General features: G+C 34.2%; 1 long non-coding RNA gene across 1 annotated transcript in view; it reads right to left on the reverse strand.

Moving 5' to 3' along the window:
• Positions 1–22,576, reverse strand: part of LOC126954306 (uncharacterized) — a 45,075-nt gene extending 22,499 nt beyond the window's left edge. The window contains exons 1-2 of the long non-coding RNA XR_007725578.1: positions 22,442–22,576; positions 20,821–21,035 (exon numbers count right to left, since the gene is read on the reverse strand). This is a non-coding gene — a long non-coding RNA (uncharacterized LOC126954306). The remainder of the gene's footprint in view (positions 1–20,820; positions 21,036–22,441) is intronic.
• Positions 22,577–25,658: the final 3,082 nt, after the last annotated feature.

Here is a 25,658-nt window from a genome sequence, read left to right on the forward strand (position 1 = left end):
TCTACCAAGCAAATGGAAAACAAAAAAGTTAGGGGTTACAATCCCAATCTCTGATAAAAACAGACTTTAAACCAACAAAGATAAAAAGACACAAAGAAGGCTATTACATAATGGTAAAGGGATCAATTCAACAAGAAGAGCTCAGTATCCTAAATATATATGCACCCAGTATAGGAGCACACAAATTCATAAAGCAAGTCCTTAGAGACTTACAAACAGACTTAGACTCCCACGCAATAATAATGAGAGGCTTTAACATGCCACTGTCAACATTAGACAGATCAATAGGACAGAAAGTTAACAAGGATAGCCAGGAATTGAACTCAACTCTGCACCAAGCAAACCTAATAGACATCTACAGAACTCTTCACTGCAAGTCAACAGAATATACATTCTTCTCAGCACCACATCACACTTATTCCAAAATTGACCACATAATTGGAAGTAAAACACTCCTCAGCAAATGTACAAGAACATAAATTATAACAAATTGTCTCTCAGACCACAGTGCAATCAAACTAGAACTCAGGATTAAGAAACTCACTCAAAACCGCTCAACTACATGGAAAGTGAACAACCTGCTCCTGAATGACTACTGAGTACGTAAGTAAATGAAAGTAGAAATAAAGACGTTCTTTGAAACCAATGAGAACAAAGATACAACATAGCAGAATCGCTGGGACACATTTAAAGCAATGTGTAGAGGGAAATTTATAGCACTAAATGCCCACAAAAGAAAGCAGGAAAGATCTAAAATTGACATTGACACCATAACATCACAATTAAAACAACAAGAGAAGAAAGAGCAAACACATTCAAAAGCTAGCAGAAGGCAAGAAATAACTAAGATCAGAGCAGAACTGGAGTAGAACTGAAGCAGGTAGAGACACAAAAAACCCTTCAAAAAATCAGTGAATCCAGGAGCTGGTTCTTTGAAAAGATCAACAAAATTGATAGACAGCTAGCAAAAAAAATAGATAAGAAAAGACAGAAGAATCAAATAGATGCAATAAAAAATGATAAAGGGGGTATTACCACCAACCCCACAGAAATACAAACTACCATCAGAGAATACTATAAACACCTCTATGCAAATAAACTAGAAAACATAGAAGAAATGGATAAATTCCTGGACACATACACTCTCCCAAGAATAAATCAGGAAGAAGTTGAATGCCTGAACAGACTAATAATAGGTTCTGAAATTGAGACAATAATTAATAGCCTACCAACCAAAAAAAGTCCAGGACCAGATGGATTTACAGCTGAATTCTACCAGAGGTACAAGGAGGAGCTGGTACCATTCCTTCTGAAACTGTTCCAATCGATAGAAAAAGAGGGAATCCTCCCTAACTCATTTTATGAGGCCAGCATCATCCTGATACCCAGCCCGTCAGAGACGCAACAAAAAAAGAGAATTTTAGACCAATATCCCTGATGAACATCAATGCAAAAATCCTCAATAAAATACTGGCAAACAAAATCCAGCAGCATATCAAAAGCTTATCCACCATAATCAAGTGGGCTTCATCTCTGGGATGCAAGGCTGGTTCAACATTCGCAAATCGATAAATGTAATCCAGCATATAAACAGAACCAAAGACAAAAGCCACATGATTATCTCAATAGATGCAGAAAAGGCCTTTGACAAAATTCAAAAGCCCTTCATGCTAAAAACTCTCAATAAATTAGGTATTGATGAAATGTATCTCAAAATAATAAAAGCTATTTATCACCAACCCACAGTCAATATCATACTGAATGGGCAACAACTGGAAGCATTCCCCTTGAAAACTGGCACAAGACAGGGATGCCCTCTCTCACCACTCCTATTCAACATATTGTTGGAACATCTGCCCAGGGCAATCAGGTGGGAGAAAGAAATAAAGGTATTCAGTTAGGTAAAGAGGAAGTCACATTGTCCCCGTTTGTAGATGACATGATTGTACATTTAGAAAACCCCATCATCTCAACCCCAAATCTCCTTAAGCTGATAAGCAACTTCAGCAAAGTCTCAGGATACAAAATTAACGTCCAAAAATCACAAGCATTCTTATACACCAGTAACAGACAAACAGAGAGCCAAATCATGAATGAACTTCCATTCACAATTGCTTCAAAGAGAATAAAATACCTAGGAAACCAACTTACAAGGGATGTGAAGGACCTCTTCAAGGAGAACTACAAACCACTGCTCAGTGAAATAAAAGAGGACACAAACAATGGAAGAACATTCCATGCTCATGGATACGAAGAATCAATATCATGAAAATGGCCATACTGCCCAAGGTAATTTATAGATTCAATGCCATCCCCATTAAGGTACCAATGACTTTCTTCACACAATCAGGAAAAACTACTTTAAAATTCATATGGAACCAAAAAAGAGCCCGCATTGCCAAGAAAATCCTAAGCAAAAAGAACAAAGCTGGAGACATCACACTACCTGACTTCAAACTATACTACAAGGCTACGGTTATAGCCTTGTATGTTACTGGTACCAAACATGTTACTGGTACCAAACAGCATGTTACTGGTACCAAAACAGAGATATAGACCAATGGAACAGAACAGAGCCCTCAGAAATAATACCACACATCTACAACCATCTGATCTTTGACATACCTCAGAAAAACAAGAAATGGGGAAAGGATTCCCTATTTAAGAAATGCTGCTGGGAAAACTGGCTAGCCATATGTAGAAAGCTGAAACTGGATCCCTTCCTTACACCTTATATAAAAATTAATTCAAGATGGATTAGAGACTTAAATGTTAGACCTAAAACCATAAACACCCTAGAAGAAAACCTAGGCAATACCATTCAGGACATAGGAATGTGCAAAGAGTTCATGACTAAAACACTAAAAGCAATGGCAACAAAAGCCAAAATTGACAAATGGGATCTAATTGAAGTAAAGAGCTTCTTCACAGCGAAGGAAACTACCATCATAATGAACAAGCAACCTACAGAATGGGAGTAAATTTTTGCAATCTACTCATCTGACAAAGGGCTAATATCCAGAACCTACAAATAACTCAAAGAAATTTACAAGAAAAACCAAACAACTCCATCAAAAAGTAGGCAAAGGATATGAACAGACACTTCTGGAAAGAAGACATTTATGCAGCCAACAGACACATGAAAAAATGCTCATCATCACTGGCCATCAGAGAAATGCAAATCAAAACCACAGTGAGATACCATCTCACACCAGTCAGAATGGCAATCATTAAAAAGTCAGGAAACAACAGGTGCTGGAGAGGATGTGGAGAAATAGGAACACTTTCACTCTGTTGGTGGGACTGTAAACTAGTTCAACCACTGTGGAAGACAGTGTGGCGATTCCTCAAGGATCTGGAAGCAGAAATACCATTTGACACAGCCATCCCATTACTGGGTATATACCCAAAGGATTATAAATCATGCTGCTATCAAGACACATGCACACGTATGTTTATTGTGGCACTATTCACAATAGCAAAGACTTGGAACCAACCCAAATGTCCATCAATGACAGACTGGATTAAGAAAATGTGGCACATATGTACTATGGAATACTATGCAGCCATAAAAAAGGATGATTTCATGTCCTTTGTAGGGACCTGGATGCAGGTGGAAGCCATTATTCTCAGCAAACTATCACAAGAACACAAAACCAAACACCATATGTTCTCATTCGTAGGTGAGAATTGAACAATGAGAACACTTGGACATAGGAAAGGGAGCATCACACACCAGGGCCTGTTGTGGGGTGGGAGGAGGGAGGAGGGATAGCATTAGGAGATATACCTAATGTAAATGATGAGTTAATGCATGCAGTACACCAACATGGCACATGTATACATATGTAACAAACCTGCACATTGTGCACATGTACCCTAGAACATGAAGTATAATAAAAAAATAAATAAATAAAACGTAAGCACACTGTGTTTCAAAGTTTCCTTTTTTAGTTTTGCAGTTTGTAAAAATAAAGTAAATTTCTATCTTTCATTCCTTATATTATTCTAACTTATACTCGCTCTGAATAACAATCTAAATAAAGTAAAAAATTAAAAAACATTGTGTTCAGATTACATAAAATTTAAATATCTAATGATCACTAATGCAGTGTAAAATTAACTAACAAAATCATTTTTCATACATTTCTAAAGCAATTTATTTCTTTTCTAAAATGTTAAACATTTCTGAGATACCCAAATTTATATAAATTATAATTAATTTAAAAACGTTGAACTTAAATAAATCAGAAAATTCTTATTTATAAAACAAAAAAAACTAAACCAAAATGTATTATTTTTATAAAAACAAAATTATTGGGTTAATCTGCCACTAAATGGTACTTCATAAACTAAAAAATACATGTAGTGCATTCTATATGTTATATCTAGCGTTCTATTATAAAAATTTAAAATAAACATTAATTATTTATTAGAACATGTTTCTTAGCTGCTATTTTCATCTAATGTCAGTGTGGTATGAATTCATGATTACTTCTCTTAGGACAAACTGGAACAAAAAAGAGAAGCAAGAAAATGGACGCCGCACCACCGACAAAGGATTCTTTCCTGTGCAAAAATCCATTGCACTAACACCTATCTGAAAAAAAAATGATTTGATAAAGAATTTCCTATAAATAAGTGCTTGTGCTGCTTAAGTCCTCCCTACACTTCAAAGCAGTGCTGTCTCCAGCACCAGCAGTGGCACTGCACTCAGACTTACACTCATTCAGTTGCTTTTAGGGAAGTTGAAGAAAACAAGCCTTTCCCTGAGGCTTGAACCTTGCTAATCACGAAAGTGAATGTCTAGGATGGAGGCTACAAGTGTCAGTGTTGAGACAGATGTTGAGGGACAGAAGTACCAGAAGTTCCATAAAGGCTTTTGTAGTAAGTCACATTGGAATTTGTAAAACCTGGGCCCAGGATGAAGGCTTTCTTGATTGAGTCAAACTGTGTCCTGCAACTAAAACTGCATTTAATTTTCAGTAATATGCATTTTCATGGGAAAATATTTTAGAATATTTACTATAAAAATTCTGGCTAAGACACTTTTGTTTTTTTGTGGCTGAAGTCTGGCTATGTATAAACCAGTTAAAATGAGTAAATTAATATATTTTTTCTTAAATTAAATATAATAAGATATATCAAGTGTAGAGAGAGAGTGTGTTATAATTAAACAAAAAATTGAGGATTCTAAAATGAGATGTTTCTGAGTTTGTGTTTCCATGCCAGCATTTCAGGATACTTCTGTACTTTCCCCTTCAACTAGACCCTCATGCCGGACACACCTCCGTCACTGGGTTGCCTATGGAGTTCTTCTCTTATTCTCTCACTGACCTGAACTGGGTTTTTGGACTTCTTTTCTTTCCACAGGAATCCCTTTCTTCATCTTGGCTTCTGGTTCAAGTTTTCAGACAACAGATTTAATCTAATGTTTTCTTCAAGGAACCTGGGGTACAGGAGCAACAGATGCAGGAAAATCTCTTTTGGTTTAGCTCCACAGAAAAACAAGTCCTGTTTATTTTTATTGCATTGAAGCAATACATATTACTTCAAATTTCTATTATGATTTGTAAAGAGTTGCATTATAAAGACTCTTTAAAGAGTCTTCAATTTTTCTGTGATATCGAAGAATCTTTCCTATTATCTTGGCTGATTTTAGACCAGAGTCCTTGGAAACTAGTGGTGAAATGCCATGCCTCAGAAAGGAGTTAGGGCTGGGGGAAGAAAAAATGTATTTATTTAAATACACCCCCCCCACACACATATATATGAAGTTTAATTACCCTTACCTAGCAGAGTTGTTGAGAACAATAGAAACAATGCCTGCCAAACACCTTGCATAAAGTAAGTATTTAACAATTTGTGGCTATGATTCTATGTGAATAGAAGTTTTACTTTAAGAAGCAGAATCACACTAATGAACACTAATTATTACACTGTAGTATCGTAAAGTTTAGGTTTTCTTTAACAAAGTAATATTTATAAAATATTGTGTCTAAATTGATATGGTTCCTTTCTTCTGCTGCCAACTATCAATTTCATTTTTCCAGCTTCCAATCTGTATTTTTTAATGTGACGAAAATTGAAATAAATAAATCAAAATTTTACTTTGTATAACATCTAATTAAATTGAGGTTTAAAGGAAATATCAGGTCCAGACTAAATTTATTTCACGTGGTAAGCTAACATTGATGACAGCAATGTTGAAAGCTGATGGGGAGATTCATAGTTATATATAGGTTTAGACTGAGACTGTGACAAGGAATTCACATGTCCACCATGGGCACAAAGAAAGGAAATTCTGGCAAAGTTACACTTGTCAGGGATATGACCTAAATTTACACCCCAGTGGGCTACGTGATTGGTATTGTGGAATTTGTATCAATCACAAATCTCAATGATTAAAAGCAATGCATTATTTCTTTCTTTGATACATGAAAATTGGGAGTTGGTGAGGTGTCATGGCCGTCTCTGTTCAAGTTAATCAGGAACTGATGTCTCCGTGGCAGGAATAAGAGTATATTATCATGTACTTTCTCTCAAAGGCTTCTACCTAAAAATGACACGCTACTTTTTCCCTTGTATATCACTGGCTCAACTGATAGAAATTAACTTGAAGGAGTTGGGGAGTTCATCATATACCAAAAGAGAGGAGGAAGGAGAATATGGACAAATGACTTCTAATATCTATATTATGGCATAATGGCATTCTGACATCATCGTGGCTTTTTAAATAAAGTGTTTTTTTTTGAACTTTTATCAGGTAGCTGTGGTTATCAGAAGTTTGTTATGTAGAACATTTTTATATTTTATTTTTATATTTTATTAAACTGAACCATTTTTATATTTTATTGTTAAATAAAATTATTAAAAATTAAAGTAAAATTTTAGATTGATTTTTCCTTTTTCAAACTCATTAAAAAGTCAGACATGTGAAATTATTGCATCTATTTTCAGCATTTCAGCAAGTATAGGAAAAATAATACCTTCATACCCAGAAAATAACTATTAGTATTAGTGTATTTTTTTCTAATTGCCACTTCTTCTATAATATGTTTCAATAACAATAATCTATTTCAATTGTCTTATTTTTTTCATTTAGATTAAGATTGGAACTGCCAAAAGGATAGTCAAATGAATTTATCTTACAAAAGAAAAAATAAAATAATGTTGGAATTCATAGCAGTAGAAGGAAAAACATTTTGTTCTTACATAGTTTTAAATAGTGTATGATTTCTCCAATCAAACTTCAAGAGAAAATCAAAGTTATATTAACTTATAATTATATAATCTAATATAATGTTTTATAGAATATTTAATTTTATAAACCTGAAGATTTCTTTTCTGCTTTGAAACCAGAAGAAGGGAGTTAATAATATATTAAACGTACACAGGAAATGGTACTTCTAGTAAATATAGGGAGGAGAACTAAAAATTACTTTTGTATTTGACTTTTTGCTGTTTTGAATCTCAATGTGTCTTTCTGTCTGTTAGTGGGGGATGAGGAACATGGAAAGATTGACTTATCATCAAAAACAAGATTTCTTAATAATTTCGTATGTTGTGTATTACCATAGTAAATAACAGATGGATTTGGGCATTTTAATTATTGAATATTACCAACTTTTGAATACTGCATATATCGTTAGATAATGATATGTTTCTGGACTCTTTCATAGATGATTGGCAGATAAACTGAAAGTGACTACAATGAGCTACTCAATTTTTCATTCAGGATTTTTGACCTGTCCAGATCCATTGTAATTGTGAATGAACAGTAATTATGCAAGCAAAAGTATTTTAAACCATTTGTGTGATAGGTGTTTTTTTTTCTTTTTCCTTTCTTAGAAAATCAGAAATATTTAGATAAAATATCTTTTATCTTCTGACAATATGAGATAGATACTTGGTGAATCAGGATATAGGAAACCAGAAGTAAAGCAGATTGAAATTAACAATTATCTTCTGAATGTCTGTGTGCCCCCAAAATTCCTATGTTGAAACCTAATCCTCAATGAGGTGGTATTACAAGGTGGGCCTTTAGGAGGTCCTGAGGGTGGGGACCTCATTAATGAAATTTGTTTTCATATGAGGGGCTGAAGAGACCAGGGTGCTTTCCTTTCATCATGTGAGAACACAGAGAAAAGGTGGCTATTTACGAACCAAGAAGCAGGTGCAGTGCTCGCCAGACACCAAACCTGCTGGTACTTTGGTCTTAGACTTCCCAACCTCTAGAATTATGAGAAATAAATTTCTGTTTTTCATAAGCTACCGACTTTGTGGTATTGTGTTATAGTAGTCCAAATAGACTAAGACACTAACCCAATATGAATCAACCTGTAGGCATCTCTGCTGTATAATATAAAAGTTATTAAGATATACTGGGGTCATTTGTGGCATTACTTAATTGCATAAAAAATTATGTCTTCTTCTCATTTGATAACTACACAGTGCCATTAAACATATTTGCTTTAGACAAAAATTAATAGTTTTTATGTGCAGAGTTCTTTATATTGTCACATCATTTACTCTTCATTGTAAATGTCCCTGCAAAGTAGTTGTCAATATACCTAATTATAATGATGAATAGTAAATTACTCAGAGAGCTTACATGGCTTTCTTAGAACCTTCAAGCTAGTCATCATAGATTTAGATTAAATTATTGGACTACAAAACATGTTCTCTTTCTACTATACCCTACTGAATATTTGGTAGATTAGGCTAAAGAAAAACAAATTAAAGAATTTAAAAAGAATTTTTCTTGTTACTCTGAGTAAATGGAATGCATTTCTTATTTTAACATTGTGGTTAAAACATTGTGAATATATTTCTATTTTATTATAATTATTCAGACAGATTTTATATTCCAATAATGTTCACAATATCTCTTATCCCACATGTTCTTCTATCAACATGACTTAAACACTTTTCTCATTGACAGGTAGGGTCTAGCTTTCCTCCTATTGAATCTGGGAGCGGTTGTGACTTTGAAAAAAGTGATGCTATGTCATTTCCACATTTAAGTCAGAAAAGGCAATACAGCTTCCACTTGATTATCATGAGATGCTTGCTCTTGGAATCTGGCCAGTAAACACTTTCTGGATAAGCCAAGTCATGGGAAGGAGCCAGGCCCACAACACCTGCTAAGCTCCCAGCTGAGAGCCAGCCCCAACTTGCCAGCCACATCAAGGAGCCACTTTGGAAGCGATTCCTCCAGCCTCTAGTTTAGCCACAGTGACTGACACCTTTTAGACAAGAGACAATTGTCATTTTTGATCTCTGCTGATATTGAATATTTGTGAGAAGAATAAATTATTGTTGTTTCTGACACTAAGCTATGGGATGATTTGTTATGCAGCCACAGATAAGAAGTTATCTAAGGTACAATTTTCTCTAGGAAAGGTTTAACAATTTCTATATTTAGGGTAAAACAACAAAATTATTTAATGAGTATTTATAAGGAGTTTTTATTTCCTTGCACTCATAACTATTCATCTAGGATGGGACTGCCTTTTGTCTAAACTACTGTAAAATAAAATATATCTAACAGTGGATCATTACCTCATTACCTCATTAAAAGCAACTCTCTTATTGAGGAAGAACACATTTTAAAAGACACCATTTTCATAAGAGAAATGTTTTTAAACCTCTGGTTTGGCAGGAAAATTCAAAGTTTAAAAGCATTGGTTGTATTTGTGAAGCACTTTTTATATTAATTGTTAGAGAATGTCAAAGTCCCTTGTGGTACACAAGGCAAAACAAGCTGATTAAGAGGCTTAGTATTATTTTTTAAATTACTTAATTGCCATTTAATGAAATAGGGAGCTCCAACTTCCACGCTACCTAATAAAATGGTTACCCTGCAAGGAATGAATTGCTGGTTGCATTGACCTTGCAGAGCAAGCTGCGTTTAGAAAAGCCACATAATACATTTCCACAATGATGGTATAGGGACTGAAAGCCATATTACTGGAAATGTGCATGTTAGCATTTATATCCCTTTTATAATTGCTGAAATAATGGCCAACATACATTAAGAAATGTCTGGGTATTCCACTGGGTGCTCTGACTGCAGTCAAACCACACATATGAACACCTCTTAATTGCCAAAGTAATTTCTAAAGAACTGAAAACACAGTTCATTTGCTTTTCCACCCTGCCCTCGGGAACCTGCAATTTTGCTTCATTACAACCACTCAACCTTTAGCCCTCATCTACTTCAAAAAGGTTTGCAGTGTTTTATGTACAATAAACCAGCATCCTTATGCAGCCATGCACAATTCCATTATATTTGCTAGCACCTCTACTTTTAAGTTTAGAATTAGCTAAGGTCAAAGACAAAAATTTAGCTATATCAATGCATGTTTGTAAGATGTGCCTACCTGAAATACAAGTGTGTCCCCTTTCACTCAGCAAGACAACTGCATATTTGGGAAGGAAGACTAAGTTACCATCTGTTTTGTTTACTGCTTCATCTCATGGCACTAATTAACTGGATAAGAAAAAGGAAATTGAGGAATGCACACGGTATTTCAGATTTCCTATAACTGCTCCCAAACACTAATTTGTATGGTAAATTTACTTATCTGTATCCATATCTACACACACATGCACTACCATGTATATATGTAGCTATACATGCATATACACACACATATATGCAAACCATTAGTAAATTATTAGTGTGTGTATACAGTTTTCAAACATATAACAATTATATATAAATATGCTTGTAATCAGTTTTTATATCCTTTTTTATGTTCACCTTATATTTACTTTCTTTCTTCACTTGTCTTACATTATCCACATTGTTTCCTTTTTGCTTTTGTCTTGTAGCCTAGTATGTGTCACTGTCTAAACCACCTCCTACCTGTATATATTATGTGTCTTACCTGTTGGTGACTGATCAAAATTAACTCCCCTATTCTCAGATTCCAGTACCAGATTTTCCTGTCCTTATCCACTCTTAGTTCATGAACTTCAGGTGAAGATGACGGTCTCTACAGCTGGCTTCCCACTTTAGCTTGTTCAGTCAATGCAATCCATTGTCATAACCACTGTGATTGCCTTGGGTTGAGTTTGTGACATACAGTTGGCCAGTGAAAAGAATCTGGAAAAGCTTGTAGCCCTTCTAGGAAAGATATATTCACTTTCTAAAAATGTGTTTAGCTGGTTGTATATTAGTCTTGAATACCTTGTGGTATTTCATATATTCATATATTCATATGTTTCATAGCCTGAGATAAGCATGACTAAGAATGAATGCAAAGAGAGATGAAAACAGAGTTTTGATAGTGTACTTAAACATTTGCATCCAACATACTTTAGGTTACACATGTTTCAGTTATATAAGGCAACAATATCCCTTGCCTCCTCTACCCCACGGTATTCTTGAGTCAGTTGGATTTCTCTTACTTGCAATGAAAACAAATTGTAAGTATAAAATTCTTGATTATTTCCTATTTCTACATTTATGTACCTTTGGATTTCTATTTGTTGTCTAAAGTATCCTTCTTCAACCAATGTTCTATTTTATTTTGTTCAGGCTACTTCACTTTTTCTCTTTTCTTTCAAGTTTATGTGGCATTACCTCCCCCATTTCCTTTAGTCTTCTGTCCGTTACTCTGTTACTAGCTCTATTATTATTATTTTTTTTTATCTGCTGTAGCTGGATCTGATAAAAATTGTTTTTTCTCTAAGATATACTTTCTGATTTATGAGCAAGGTATACAGCTTTAGTAAACTTGGCATGTTTAGAGAAATTCTAGCCACAAAACAGAGAAACTCTGTTTTCCTTAAACCATTCAAGGGTAAGGGAAGTCATTGCTTTCTATCTCCTGTGACATTTTCCTTCAGTATCATTCTCTCTTGATTTTAGCAACTAGTCCATTTCAGAAGTAGTGAAGTCCAAAATCCTATGGAACCAACAAATTATTCTCAAATATATAGGTAAATTCAATATAATTAGAAATTTATTAAGTATATAATAATAATTCATAATAAACAATGATTACAATTGTATTTCATAGATGACATACATGAAATATAGAGGACCTACAGTAATAATATATAATGTGTGGTATTTCTTACATTAGGTTGTATCTGTTCACATTCAAAACTCTTAAAAATATTATTTCAAAATGTCAATGAAAGTGAACTATATTTATAAAATTAAATCAAGTGTAAAATAAAGGACGATAGATAAATGGCAATAGACATGTCATCATGTCTGTGATTATCTCTGACAATCAAAATTCATTATCCTTCAAATAGTAATTGACCTTCCTTTTCTTTTGATTTTTGGCCCAAAACATTAATTTATATTCAGAGAGTGCTTACAAATATAAAAATAATCATGGCTGATACTGAAAAGTTTCACAGATCTGGGTGATATCCAAAATTCCAAATGATTTTTGAGGGTTATCCAATTGCAGTAGATCAAGAAAGTACAATTTGACAAACCCTTCAGAGCTTATTGTTATGACGTGGGGAGTAAATGTTGAATATGACATAATCCTATTCCTTAGCTAGAGTCTATTGCAGGAGAATATTAATCTACATATTGGCATGCAATGGGATTGGCAAAAGTTGTTTTGGGAAGACAAGACTAAAGATATCTCACTATTTCTGATGAAGCTAATGAAAGACGCCACAGAAAGAAATTATGTTTAAATAAGAGCAAGGTGATATATCAAATAACGGGGTGGAGATAATCTATTTCAAGTACATGAACAAGAATATTCAAATAAATGAAAATCTAAGGGCATACTGACAAAGTCTCTTTGATAAAACTTAGGCAGGCTCCTCTGAGCCCTCTTTTCAAGTAGGCATAAAATAAATAAATAAGTTGTGGTATTACCAAGGATGAAATATTATTTAGTATGATGTGAATGAATCTTCGGTACATTATACTGAGCAAAGCAAAGCCAATACCAAGTGTTACATATTGTGTGATTCCGCTTATATAAGTTCAAAAATGTTATGAACAATTTTATAGTGATAGCAATCAGAATACAGGTCATGTGGAGTGGACATTGACTGGAAGTGGGCTATAGGGGATGTCCTAGACCGACTAAAATATTCTGTATATTGACTGAGTTTATGAAAACATTTACATTGGTAAAATTTATTAAATTTTAAATTTAGAATTTGTATATTTAACTGTTTTACTCAATTGAAAATTTAACCAAAAAGGAAATGCAATTAAAATCACACAAAATGTTATAAACAATCAGATATTTACAAAGTGTGAGAAAAATAAAGACATTTTAACATTTGCAAGATGTCAAAAATGTATTTGCATACACCCTTTTTATGAAGCTTCTTGAAGTTGTGCTCTATCAATTAAGGGAATATTTCAATACATACTAAGACACAGAATACAGAAAACTGAGACTACAACTCAGATATTAAGTATAGTGAATCCCCAAGGTTACGATAAAAAAGATTCCAGGTCAAAAAGCATGCATCAATATTAGAGAACAGGCAATTCAAATTAGTTGGGTTTACAGTCTTCTAAAGAAATTTCTTTAGGCAAATCAAATGGTAACACCATCAGTAGGAGAGCTAGGAGACTCCAATTACAGAAAATATAATTGACCAAAGGTCCCAGCAGCAGTGTTCAGAAATCTGTAGTTGGATTTACAATTGGGTCACTCAGGACATTACTTATTTTTAATATTTTTTAAAAGTATACAGCGGGAATGTATACTAATTATAACTAGATAGCTCAGTGAATAATCACAAAGTGAACACACTCATCTTATTGATACCATAGTCAAATGCCCCAGCCTCTGCACAATCCCAATATCCTCTCTCCTCTCAAAGTTAACCGTTTAACTTCTAACACCATAGTGACTTTTTTACTGTCTTCGAATATCATATAAATAGAATATAGCATTATATTCTGCTTGGTTATGCTGGCTACATTAATAGTGTTTTTTCTATTCTCTGGAAGAGTTTAAGACAGTTATTTTTTTACTTCCTTAAATGTGGAGAAGTAAGTGGAGAAGACATCTGGCTTGCAGCAGGATGAAGTTTCAAGTATCCAGGAAGCTTGCTCGATCAAGTAGATCAAATATCGTTTGTTTCCTTTCTTCTTTTCCCTGTTTCACTTCCTCACTCTCCAAAGAGCCTTTTCTGGGATCATCATTCAAATTAACTCTTTGCACTTGAGAACTTGACTCAGAGTCGATTTTTGTGGGAACACACACCAAGGCAATTTTAGTGGATGTTGTTTGTTCTACCTTCATATGTTCTTGCATTCCATCCCCTGGTTCTCTGCCTTCCTCCTCTAACCATTGTATGTATTTTTGGTTTGTTTGTTTCTATGTCTACACCTGTTTTTCTCCTCAGGGGACTTCCTTGGGCTATTAAGCATGTTTTTCTGGAAGTGTCTTAATAAATCATTTACATAGAAATCTTCTCTCACTGCTTGCTTCAAGGCCTAAGACAGCAATCTTCTCCATATTTCCCCTACTCAATCATCTCTTCCGCTATTTATTATAACTATTACTTGTGTGTTTTTAACTACGTATTCCAAGTTATATAATTTCTCTGATAGCACAGGAAAATAATAATCCATACAAGTTTTTTCAGAATGAATTTTTTTGGTTGTTTATTTTCCATCTTGATATGGGACATTCAATCTTTACTTGTGTAGTATTTTTGCATAAAACTTAGTTTAATTCCTTTCTATTTAATATTCATTTTTAAAGAGAGCCCATTGTAGATTAATTTATCATACATACGGTGAGAAAGTAGTTAAGAAAATGAAATGGGGCAGTTAAGCACTCCAGTTTACAAGTTTGACTTAGAAAATGTCATTCCTGAATCAGGTAGTCATCTTCGAAACGCTTTTACGTGGCTTAACATTAGGATTTAAATAGTTGTTATCCGACTTGCAGAAATGTTCTGTAGGCAAGACATTCTCTTTTTTCATATGTTTTCACGTCTATTGTCAAAACCTGCAAAACCGATTTCTTTTCCTCCTTCCATATTTCTTGCCTTTCAAAGAATATATAAGATTTTTTTTCCTTAACTGAGATCAATATTTTTTAAAATGATTAAATATGAGAACAACATCACCTTTATTTATTTATTTATTTATTTATTTATTTAAGATCGAGTCTTGCTCTCTCACCAGGCTGGAGTGCAGTGCTGTGATCTTGGCTTACTGCAACCTCCGCCTCCTAGGTTCAAGCGATTCTCCTGCCTGAGCCTCCCAAGTAGCTGGGACTACAAATGCGTGCCACCACACTCAGTTAATTTTTGTATTTTTGGAGACTGGGTTTCACCACGTTGGCCAGGATGGTCTCCATCTCTTGACCTCATGATCCGCCCACCTCGGCCTCCCAAAGTTCTGGGATTACAGGCATGAGTCACCACACCCGGCCCATTATCTCTATTTAAAGAATAATTTAAATTCTGTTTAATCTTATGTAAATGCCAAGTTTAGAATCATAAAGTAACTCCTAGTGTTCTCCATTTTTCATATTCTCTGATTTAGATAAAATTTTAAAATGAAACCTTACTTTGGTCATCAGCTAAAACTGGATTATCATTCTTTGTTTTTAAAAAAATGATAGGATAATTTTAAATTAGCCAGTCGTGGTGGCGGGCTCCTGCGGTCCCAGCTACTACCCAGGCTGAGGCAGGAGAATGGCGTGAACCCGGTAGGCGGAGCTTGCAGTGAGCCAAGATCCGGCCACTGCACTCCAGACTGGGCGACAGAGTGAGACTACCTCTTAAATATATATATATATATATATATAAAATTTTTAGGTCTCTCTTTATGATTTATAAAATTCAACTTTATAAAAATATGTTAGTGAAGCAAAAGCTAAGTTAGAGCTATGAAGTTTCTCTACTTTTATGAAGTTACAGTTTAAAAGTTAAACAAATGTGATTTTTTAAATAAATTTTATGAGAAGCTCAAGACTTAGACAATTATAAATTTCTAAGTGTTTGGGAAAAAAACTTAATTTCCACTAACTTACTTAAATGCACTCTATGGAAGTTTATTCAAATGGGAAATTCAGAGAAATATATTACACAAAGACATAGCTTGAGGTGACTTAGAATAATGACAATAAATTATCATTAAACTCTATAACACCTGAATTAATAGCAAAGCAGTGATAGTTCTAAGGTAGTCTATTTAATTCTAAATGCCACTTTTTAAAATGCCTACTTCTATAAGACTTCTTTCAAACATAGAATTTGTTCAAAGGAACATAAGTAGTAGCTGGTCCAACCAATCGATACTACAAATGACAAATTGGAGCAGGAAAGGCCCAATCTTGTTCGTTGTCATACAATATATAATTTCCAGGGCTAAATTTAGAGTCCACATTCGAGATTACATACACAGCTTTATTCTTTTATTACAAAAATAGGTTTATTTGGAAGTCTTGCTATGTTGTTCCTGATTTTTCAGTCTATAAAAATTATAGCATTGAAATTTGGATTAAAATACATGTAAATCAAATGAACAAGCATTTTTGGACATTTTAAACGTACACAGGCATTTCTGCGAAAAAAAATAGTGAAAATAATTTAAATCAGTTTTTTTTTTTTTTTTTTTTTTTTTTTTTTTTGGAGTAACTCTGTGACTTAGGCCAGGAAATCTGACATGAAGAAATAATAAATAAGTGACCTTTGCTTCTGCCTATAATTTATCAGATTTCAATCAACCTCTTCTCATTATTTTGAGTAGAAGTATAATCAAATTAAAGAAAAAAAAACAAACAAAAACTATGTTGTCAACAATTATGTTAACATCCGGTACTAGATTTTGGGTTACGTATTCATATCTGATGTTAAGGATGGAAAATTACTTGCATCTCTCATAGCATCTGTTGTAAAAAGTTATTTGCCAAATTCCAAATTATTTGCAAGAAGGCAATAAGGAAATTCCAATTTACATAAATAATTATGCATACGTTGTTCCTGAAGTATAATACTAGAATGTGAAGAAAGAGAAAAAAGGTTTTTTTTTTTCGGTGGTTTGTTTGTTTTTTAGTCTCGTTCTACTGGCCAGGCTGGAGTGCAGAGACACAACCTCGGCTCACTGCAACCTCCGTCCCCCAGGGCTCAAGTAATTCTTCTGCCTCAGCCTCCTGAGTAGCTGGGATTACAGGCACGCACCATGCCTGGCTAATTTTTGTATTTTTCTTAAAGATGTGGTTTCACCATGTTGGCCAGTCTGGTCTCGAACTCCTGACCTCAGGTAATCCGCCCTCCTCGGACTCCCAAAGTGCTAGGATTACAGGTGTGAGCCACCGCGCCCCACCAAAAAAAGTGTTTTTTAAAAAGCAAATTACACATTGGAAATACCGTTCCAAGCTTTTAGTTGTTTTAGCGTAAGAATTAGTAAAGGAAAAAAGGTATGAAATTTTATTGTTGTTATGATGTTTTTTTAATGCCCATTGAGGCCTCCTGAAGCAAATTCAGGCCTCAGATAGGCTGGGCATTAGCAATTACTTAGCATTTCATCCAATTATCCTTCTCCAAATCTAGATTCACTGATAGAGAAAGGTGATCTCAGTTGAAGCATAATTTCATCAGATTTTGTTCTCAATTTGAACCTAAGAAAATGGTATAATATTCTAAGGAAAAAGATTTTACATCAGTCATATATATATAATAGTAAGAATCTAGTCAAATAGTAACAAGAATCTTGCTATCAAATAGTAACAAGAATAAAAATAAATTATCACTTTTTTTAACTTTTATACTATTACTTGAGACATCTAAGAAAAAGTAGACTTTTTTTTAGGCGAGGAAGTGGTGGGTGGTTGGAGAAGTGAATTAAAAAGAAAAAAAAAAGAAAAACAAGAGAAAACTACATTGCTCTGGATGACAAAGGGACAGCAGTGGCCAGAGGGGTTTTTAATGCAATGATATATGTGAATGTTTTTAGTCACTTTAAATTATGTCCAGCATAAGAAAGAAATGGCAAAGCTATTGACTACCAAATTCGTCAATTTTGGACGAGTTTGAGAAACAATATTTCTGAATGCTCTAAGAATTCTTAAGGAGAAAGAATTGGCTGCATCTAGTCAGTGTTGAAACGCTGTTTACTGTTGTAACACTATAGTAAACAGTATTTTAAAAAGCTATATTTCAACAGATGTCAAATTCTTGCTCCCATTATAAGAATAAACCGATTTTGAAGTCCAATTATAGATACTGTTGGAGAACTTCTGGGTGCCGCCTAATTCTGAGCCTCAACATCCCATTTCTTTAGGATTCAATTCCTGCTTTGTTTGGTTTTTCAGTGCCTTTTTTCTCAGAACACATTTGTGGCTGGGATGTAGCTATTCTCATAGTATTCCAGAGCATAAGGATTTCAGAGAGTGCCTCAGGGTTGGAAGTATGGAGAGGTGCCATGCTTGGAACTTCAGAATGTCCAAACCCTACTTCATTTATTACAAATTTACTTAATTAATTCTATATGTTAGGAACTATTCTAGAAAGTACATTCATTCAAAACAGTTGCACTTTTAAATTTTGTAGTTTCACTACTTAAAAATATTTTCAAAATCTTTGTGAGAGTACAAAATGCTAGTATTTCAAATTAATAAGAAAAAGAGCAGAGATTTTTGTGATTTATGCAGTTTCACAAAGCAAATAATGACATTGTTTGTTGAGTTATTCATATGTGCCTAACATTGTACTGGGTACTTTAGATGGGATAATTCTTTTCATCTTCTCAATGAATGAATTGGGTTAGTACAATTATTATTCCCATTATAAATATGAGGAAAAGCAGCATGTCTATTAAGTGATGTATCCAGGCTTTGCGTTCTGGGATTTGCCTCCACCTCCTTCAGAACAGCCTTTACCATTGTATTAGAAACTCTGACTCCTGATGCAGAGACATTTTTATGGTCACCAACTTTTCCTGCCTACTGTAATTATGTTTGTGCATTAGAAATATTCCCAAAGTTTATTTCTCAAAAATTAAATTATTCATTAAATTATTTACATATCCTTGCTTGAGTAAATATTTATTGCCTAAATGTCACTATCAGCAGAGACTCACTGTTTCTTCTTAAATCATTCTGCAAATGATTGGACGAATCTTCTGCAAGTTAAGAGACTTCAATCTTCATGCGTAATTTTGTTCCAGATGAACTATAGCTGAATTTAATAAAACATTTTTGACATGTTAAGTTATTAAATCTTCCTTGGAAATGCTTAAATTGATTTTCACATGATCCCTATTTCATAGACTAGAGGAGACTGAATGGTATTGAAATATGAATATGTATAAATACATATAGTATTGATTTCTCTTTATTGGATTCCATCAAAATATATTTAACAACAATTTTTGTAAAGTAAATTAAGTTTCCAAATGAATTCCATGGTAAAATTAGAGACACAGTCTTTTGGAATAATGTTTCCAAAAGAGCAAGTGAAAAATAGTTATTTCAAAAAGTAATTTTTATTAGAGACATTTCATGGCATAATCACACCTACTGGGGATGTATTAGTATCCTTCGAGACATGTGTAACAAAGACTCTGAGCTCCCAGAACATGCCTTTCTTTTCCTTCTGTCTGTGTTCAATTTAGTAGAGCCTGGTACCAATAGACGTCAGTTAATCCTCTGTAGAAGATATGCTTTACTGATAAAATCACAAAATTATATCTGAGATAAAGGTAAATATTAGTAGGGAAATATATGTAGAGGAGATAAAAAGGTTTAGTGTCCAAATGTTTGCTTAAAATGATAAAGGAAACATTTTAGTTTATATCTTCAAATATGCACACATTTAATAGTTCACTTATCTCTAGTTTTAAAGGGAAAGAAGCTATTAACACAGGTGGATTTTTGAGATATTTAAAATGTAATTTATAGAACTATGTAACAAACCCAGATAAGAATTACAGTAACAGGATTAAGAGAGTTCATATAACTCAGTTTGTTAAATTAAGATTACACCCATTTTATTTTGTTCAATGACAGGATTACACTTTATAAAAACATTTAGAGATAAGAGCTCATCAAAGTGATAATGTTTGGAGTGAGAAAAAAACCTGAAAACCATTCGCATTTTAAGAATAACAAAAAAAGAGAGAAGGTACTGATACCTGTTTTCAAATAAGCAAATGCCCATCACATAAAACAAACAAACCAACAAACAAAAACGACTATAAATGTTGGCCAAGTCCTAAGAGTTGAAAGTATAGTAGATATTTTCTCAGTTTATGAAGCAATTTTCTAATGATTTTAATTGCTCCTAAATGAATCCTTGTGTTACACGTTTGTTTAACCAGAGGATAGAACACATATGGTTTGTTTTTGTTTTTGTTTTTGTTTTTTATCACAGACCATCTTCCTTTAGAGAAACTCTATACTACTTTTTAGTAAGTTTTGTTTTCAAGTAGGGATATATATTACAGAAAATTTAGAAAGCATGAAAGTTTAAATAATACATAAATCTAACATGAGTTTCAGGACACAAATAATAAAGATATCTTTACTGATACCCAGAGTCGAAGATGATGGTGACTGAAATCGCTCAAAATGCTAAAGAAAACTTAGTAGGCTGGAGAAGTTTCCTGGAGACTTGATGTATAAGGAAGGGATAAATATACCAAAAATAGCTGAGAGAGTGTGCAAGGCAGAAGAAGCAGAATAAGTAAAGATATGAGAGATAAACACATGGAGAATTGAGGGAGTGCATAGTACGAGGAAGATCAAAATGTGAGACAAATCCAAACGTTGAAGAGTTTGGTTCCTGGCTAAAGTACATACCTATGGATGGTTTTTGATACTAAACCAATGGCAATTAAAAAGGCCTTACCTGCCAGGCCTGATGAGAAAAGCTGCCCTCTCCACACCTGACTTGGGGCATAGCCAGTATATTGAAGTCTCTGAGGTGAGTTGCAGTCAAGGTTTCAGGTTGGGCCTGGCGCAGTGACTCACACCTGTAGTCACAGCACTTTGGGAGATTGGGGTGGGAGGATCACTTGAAGCCAGGAGTTCGAGACCGGCTTAAGTAACATAGTGAGACCTGGTCTGCAAAAACAAATAAATATATAAAAATTAGCCATGTGCTGCGGCACATGCCTCCTAGCTACTTGGGAAGTACTGAATAACTGTAGGCAATTATAACACGATAGTATTTGTGTACTTAAAAGTATTCAAACATAGAAAAGGTACAGTAAAAATACAATATAAAAGATAAAATATGGTACACAGGTACAGAGCACTCACCATGAATGGAGCTTGCAGGACTGGAAGTTATTCCGGGTGAGTCAGTGAGTGAAGAATTTGGAGGCCTAAGATGTTATTGTACACTACTATAGGCTTTATCAATACTGTATTCTTAGGCTTCACTTTACTTATTAAAAATATTCTTTCTTCAATAATAAATTAATCTTAGCTTACTATACCATTATTTCATAAACTTTTAAATTTGTTTAACTTTTCTGATTCATTTGTAATAACACAGCTTAAAACACAAACACATTGTATAGCAGTACAAAAGTAATCTTTCCTTACATTCTTATTCTATAATTTTTTTATATCTTTAAAGATTTAGTTTTGTTTTTTACCTTTTAAACTTTTTTGTTAAAACTGAAGACACAAATTTTCTATCTTTAAAGATTTAGTTTTGTTTTTTACCTTTTAAATTTTCTTGTTAAAACTGAAGACACAAACACACACATTAACTTAGGCCTACACAGTGTCAGGATCACCAGTATCACTGTCTTCCACCCTCCCTATCTTGACCCACTGGAGGGACATCAGGTGCAGTAACTGATGTGGAGCTATCATCTCCTATGATAACAATGCCTTCTTCTGGAATGCCCGCGAAAGATCAGCCTGAGACTGTTTTACTGTGACTTCTTTTTTTTTCTAAGTAGAAGTACAACTCTAAAAATAACAATTAAGATCATAGTAAATACATAAGCCAATAACATAGTCATTTATTATCATTATCAGGTATCATAATTGTGTGTACTATATTTTCACATGATTCACAGTAGTTTTGTTTATACCAGCATCACCACAAACATGAGTAATGTGTTGTGCTAAAATTTTACTACAGCGAGAATGTCACTAGGTGATAGGAATTTTTAAGGTTTATTATAATCTTATAAGACCACCATCATGGTCTGTCATTTACCAAAATGTCACTATGTGGTGCATGACTGTACTATCACATCACAGTCAATAATTGAAATCTTGACTGTTACTTTCATTTTGCCTTGTTATATTGTTTGCCTACTATGACACCTGGCAGCTCAGCTATCTCTAGCTGAGTTTGTCAGCTCCTGACAAAAGGAAGGAACTTGTGAGAGTAAATTTTAGGTGTCAGGTAGACTGGATTACAGGATATCCAGAGAGTTGATAAAGCATTATTTCTGAGTATGCCTGTGAGGGTATCAGTGGCCTGAGTAAGGAAGATCTGCCCTCACCCAATGGGAGCAGGTGTCATCCAATCAGCTGAGTGCCTGGATACAATAAAAAGGCAGAGGAAATGTGAAATAGTTTGCTCTCTGTCTTCTGGAGCTGGGATACCATTTTCTCTTCCCTTGGATATTAGAACTCAAGGTTCTCCAGACTTCGAATTCTGGAACTTGCACTAGCAATCTGTCAGGTTCTCAGGCCTCTGACCTCATACTGAGAGTTATTCTGTAGGCTCCGTTGGTTCTGATGCCTTTGGACTTTAATAGTTACACCACCAGTTTCACTGCAAGTTTCTCCAGCTTGCAGATGGCCTATTGTGGAACTTTTCAGCCTTTGTAATCAGATGAGTCAATTCCCCTAATAAATCTTCTGTCTATCATCTGTCTATCTATCTATTCATCTCTTGTTTCTGTCTCTCTCTGGAGAGCTCTGATTAATATAGAACTTATAAATCAGAATCTAAAAAGTACAGAGTTCTGATGGAAAATAATCCTATGAGTAATAATGGGTGTCAATACTGTAGGCTCAGGCAGAAGTTATGGGAATGCCAAATGGGTTTGGTAGCTGTCTAGGAGGTAGATTCTATATGATTTGTCCACTGATGATGTGAGGGCCTGATAAGTCATGAAGAATCATCAATATTGAGGTTTTGATTTATTTCTTGGGAGATTGGGTGGCTTTTGTTTTTCACTTACATAGTAGGTAGTATCAGAGATGAATGAGAGAGAGGGGAGAAAGAGAGAACTATGATGGGGGAAAGATAAATAGGCTACTTAGAATAATCAGAAAGATTTTAAAAGTAATTTTCATATCTATGGTAATTAAATCAGGGCAGCATTTAATTCAAGGAAAAATGTGTAGAAAGAAAAGAGAAATAAGAAAATAATTCTGGACATACCAATATTTGAGGCCTTGCAAGGCCTACAGTGTACAGCCAGTGAAGTACACTAAAGGTGAGTGGTAGAAGGCACATTTGTTGATTAATTTTTGCCCCACATAGTTCTAGTCTCACCATATAGGTCTTTCAAATTCCCCAAGTTCTTTCCTACTTCAGGGCCTGTGAAAAAGATTATTTCTCTACTTAGAAAACTCTTGCTTCCTGTGTTTCCCTACATCGGCTCTGCTCTCTGCCTCACTTACTGGCTTGAATTTAAAAATGTCTTCCTCCTTAAGATGAGTAGAAAAAAATCAGGAGGGTGGAACTAGACAAGCTGTGTTCAAGTATCAGCTCTCTCACCTAAGAACTCCATGAATCAGAAATCTCTTAACCTCTCTGCACTTCAGTCTCCTTATATGTAAAATACATAATGAAGATTAAATACTGAGAACATACAGAACAGTGCTGGTCCAGAGCAAGTGCTCAATCAGCATTAGCACTCGTTATGTTATTGTGTCGCTCTCTTAGCATCCTGCCCCTTGTCTGCAATAGCTCTGAAAGCTTGTAAGAAGGATCCTGACTGTCTTCTCACTTCTGTGTCTCCAGAGCTTGGTACAGAGTAGGCACTTAGAAAATGTGGCCCTTTGGGTATTTTTTTTCTTTAGTTTACACTTGTGTAGGAATCTTCACCATCACTGAAAATGTCAAATGCCCAAAGAATATAGCCCATGAATCTGGTTATACCTGCTTTTATCTGATTAACTCCTTCACTCAAAAAGAACTATAACACATATCTCCAAGCTTAATTATTTTCCTAATGATTTCCAAGCCCAGAATTTCCCTTTTTTTATACTACAACATTTCTTCTGATTCATTGGCAGTGCTTTATCCTTTTAGAATTAGTATAATTTAGTTGAATCTCCTACTGTTCTAGATTGTTGATGTATATTACATCCTCTGATTTAAGGAATATTTTTTAACAGTGGCTTCCAACTCATAATTTAATTTCTTCAGAGGCAAATATTTTTTTTTTCTGGAGTGCAGTTAATTCTGTTACATTTATGTATATAAGTATGTATTTATGTAGTTTGCTAGTTTTCATCCTATTTTTTTCCTATTAGTTGTCAAATATATTGTTATTATGACCTACATTATCCCTGTCTTTTTCTCTTATTTTACAGAGATAATATTCTCTTGGATCTCACTTAGGACTATTATGCGGATATTACATAAGTCTTTTTTGTCTTTTTTAATTCAGTAAATCACATATAAAGTACAAATTTTTCTCACTTGATGTAGGGTTAGTTACTTCCTTTCTTTTTTTCCTTTTTCTTTCCTTTCTTTTTGTTCTGTCTATTTTTTCTTGATTGAAGGTTGAGTTATCCAAGCCTACATGACAAATCGTGATTTACCTTTATATCTGTTTAAAGATTTCACATATGCCACCATTTTTTTTTGCCATTAAGTCCTAAACTCAGAAAAAACTCTGAGAGACTTGGATAATTTCTAGATAAAACTGTTGCTCAATGAATGCCATTTTAAAATTCAAAATATATTCTAATTTCTGCAGTAGGCCAAAGAAATAATCAGCGTGGGGCCAGGGGCACTTTCTATGGAGTATTAACTAAGAGAACAAGAATGAAATTGAAAGGTGGGGAAGCTATCAGTGAAAATACACTGTTCCTGGGCCCATGGATGCTAGCAAAATGTTTGCCCAAGGTAACTTTCTGCCCTTCCTCACACACTCTAGAGACTTGTAGCTCTCTCACAGGCCATTTATCTTCTCAATAATTGTTTCCTTTATGGTGTTGTCTCCCTAGCCATATATCGTGATGGCAGACAGGTCCAAGGAACCTGATAAATTACAGATAGCAGTCTAGTCAATGAATGGCCTAGACCCCAAAATTTGTTTTGCCATGCCTGCAATGAAACAACTGATAAATACAAATAAGGAATCCTGAAACTGTCTTATGATACAAGAGGGAAGTACAAGTTGAGGTACATAATCTGCTGGATGAAAGCTCAAACTACATGGTTCACAGGATAGGTGATCACAAATTGGGGGAAAAAAGACAAATTAAATATATACTTTGTTAATAAAAATCATCGTATGTATATTTGTTTACATAATGTGAAGACATAACTTAATGACAGCACACATTGATTAACCTAAAATGTAGGATTTCATGACCACTAACACACTAAAATTTTAATATTAAAAATAAAACCTCTGATCAAATGTACAAATTAACTCCATAAAACAATAAAACAAAAAGCAGAATTAGTCACTAAACAACTATACAATTTAGAATGTCAGCTAAATGGAGATGTGGGGAATAAACAATGAG

This window comes from Macaca thibetana, chromosome 5 (assembly GCF_024542745.1).
Source record: "Macaca thibetana thibetana isolate TM-01 chromosome 5, ASM2454274v1, whole genome shotgun sequence".
NCBI classification, from domain to species: Eukaryota; Metazoa; Chordata; class Mammalia; order Primates; family Cercopithecidae; genus Macaca; species Macaca thibetana.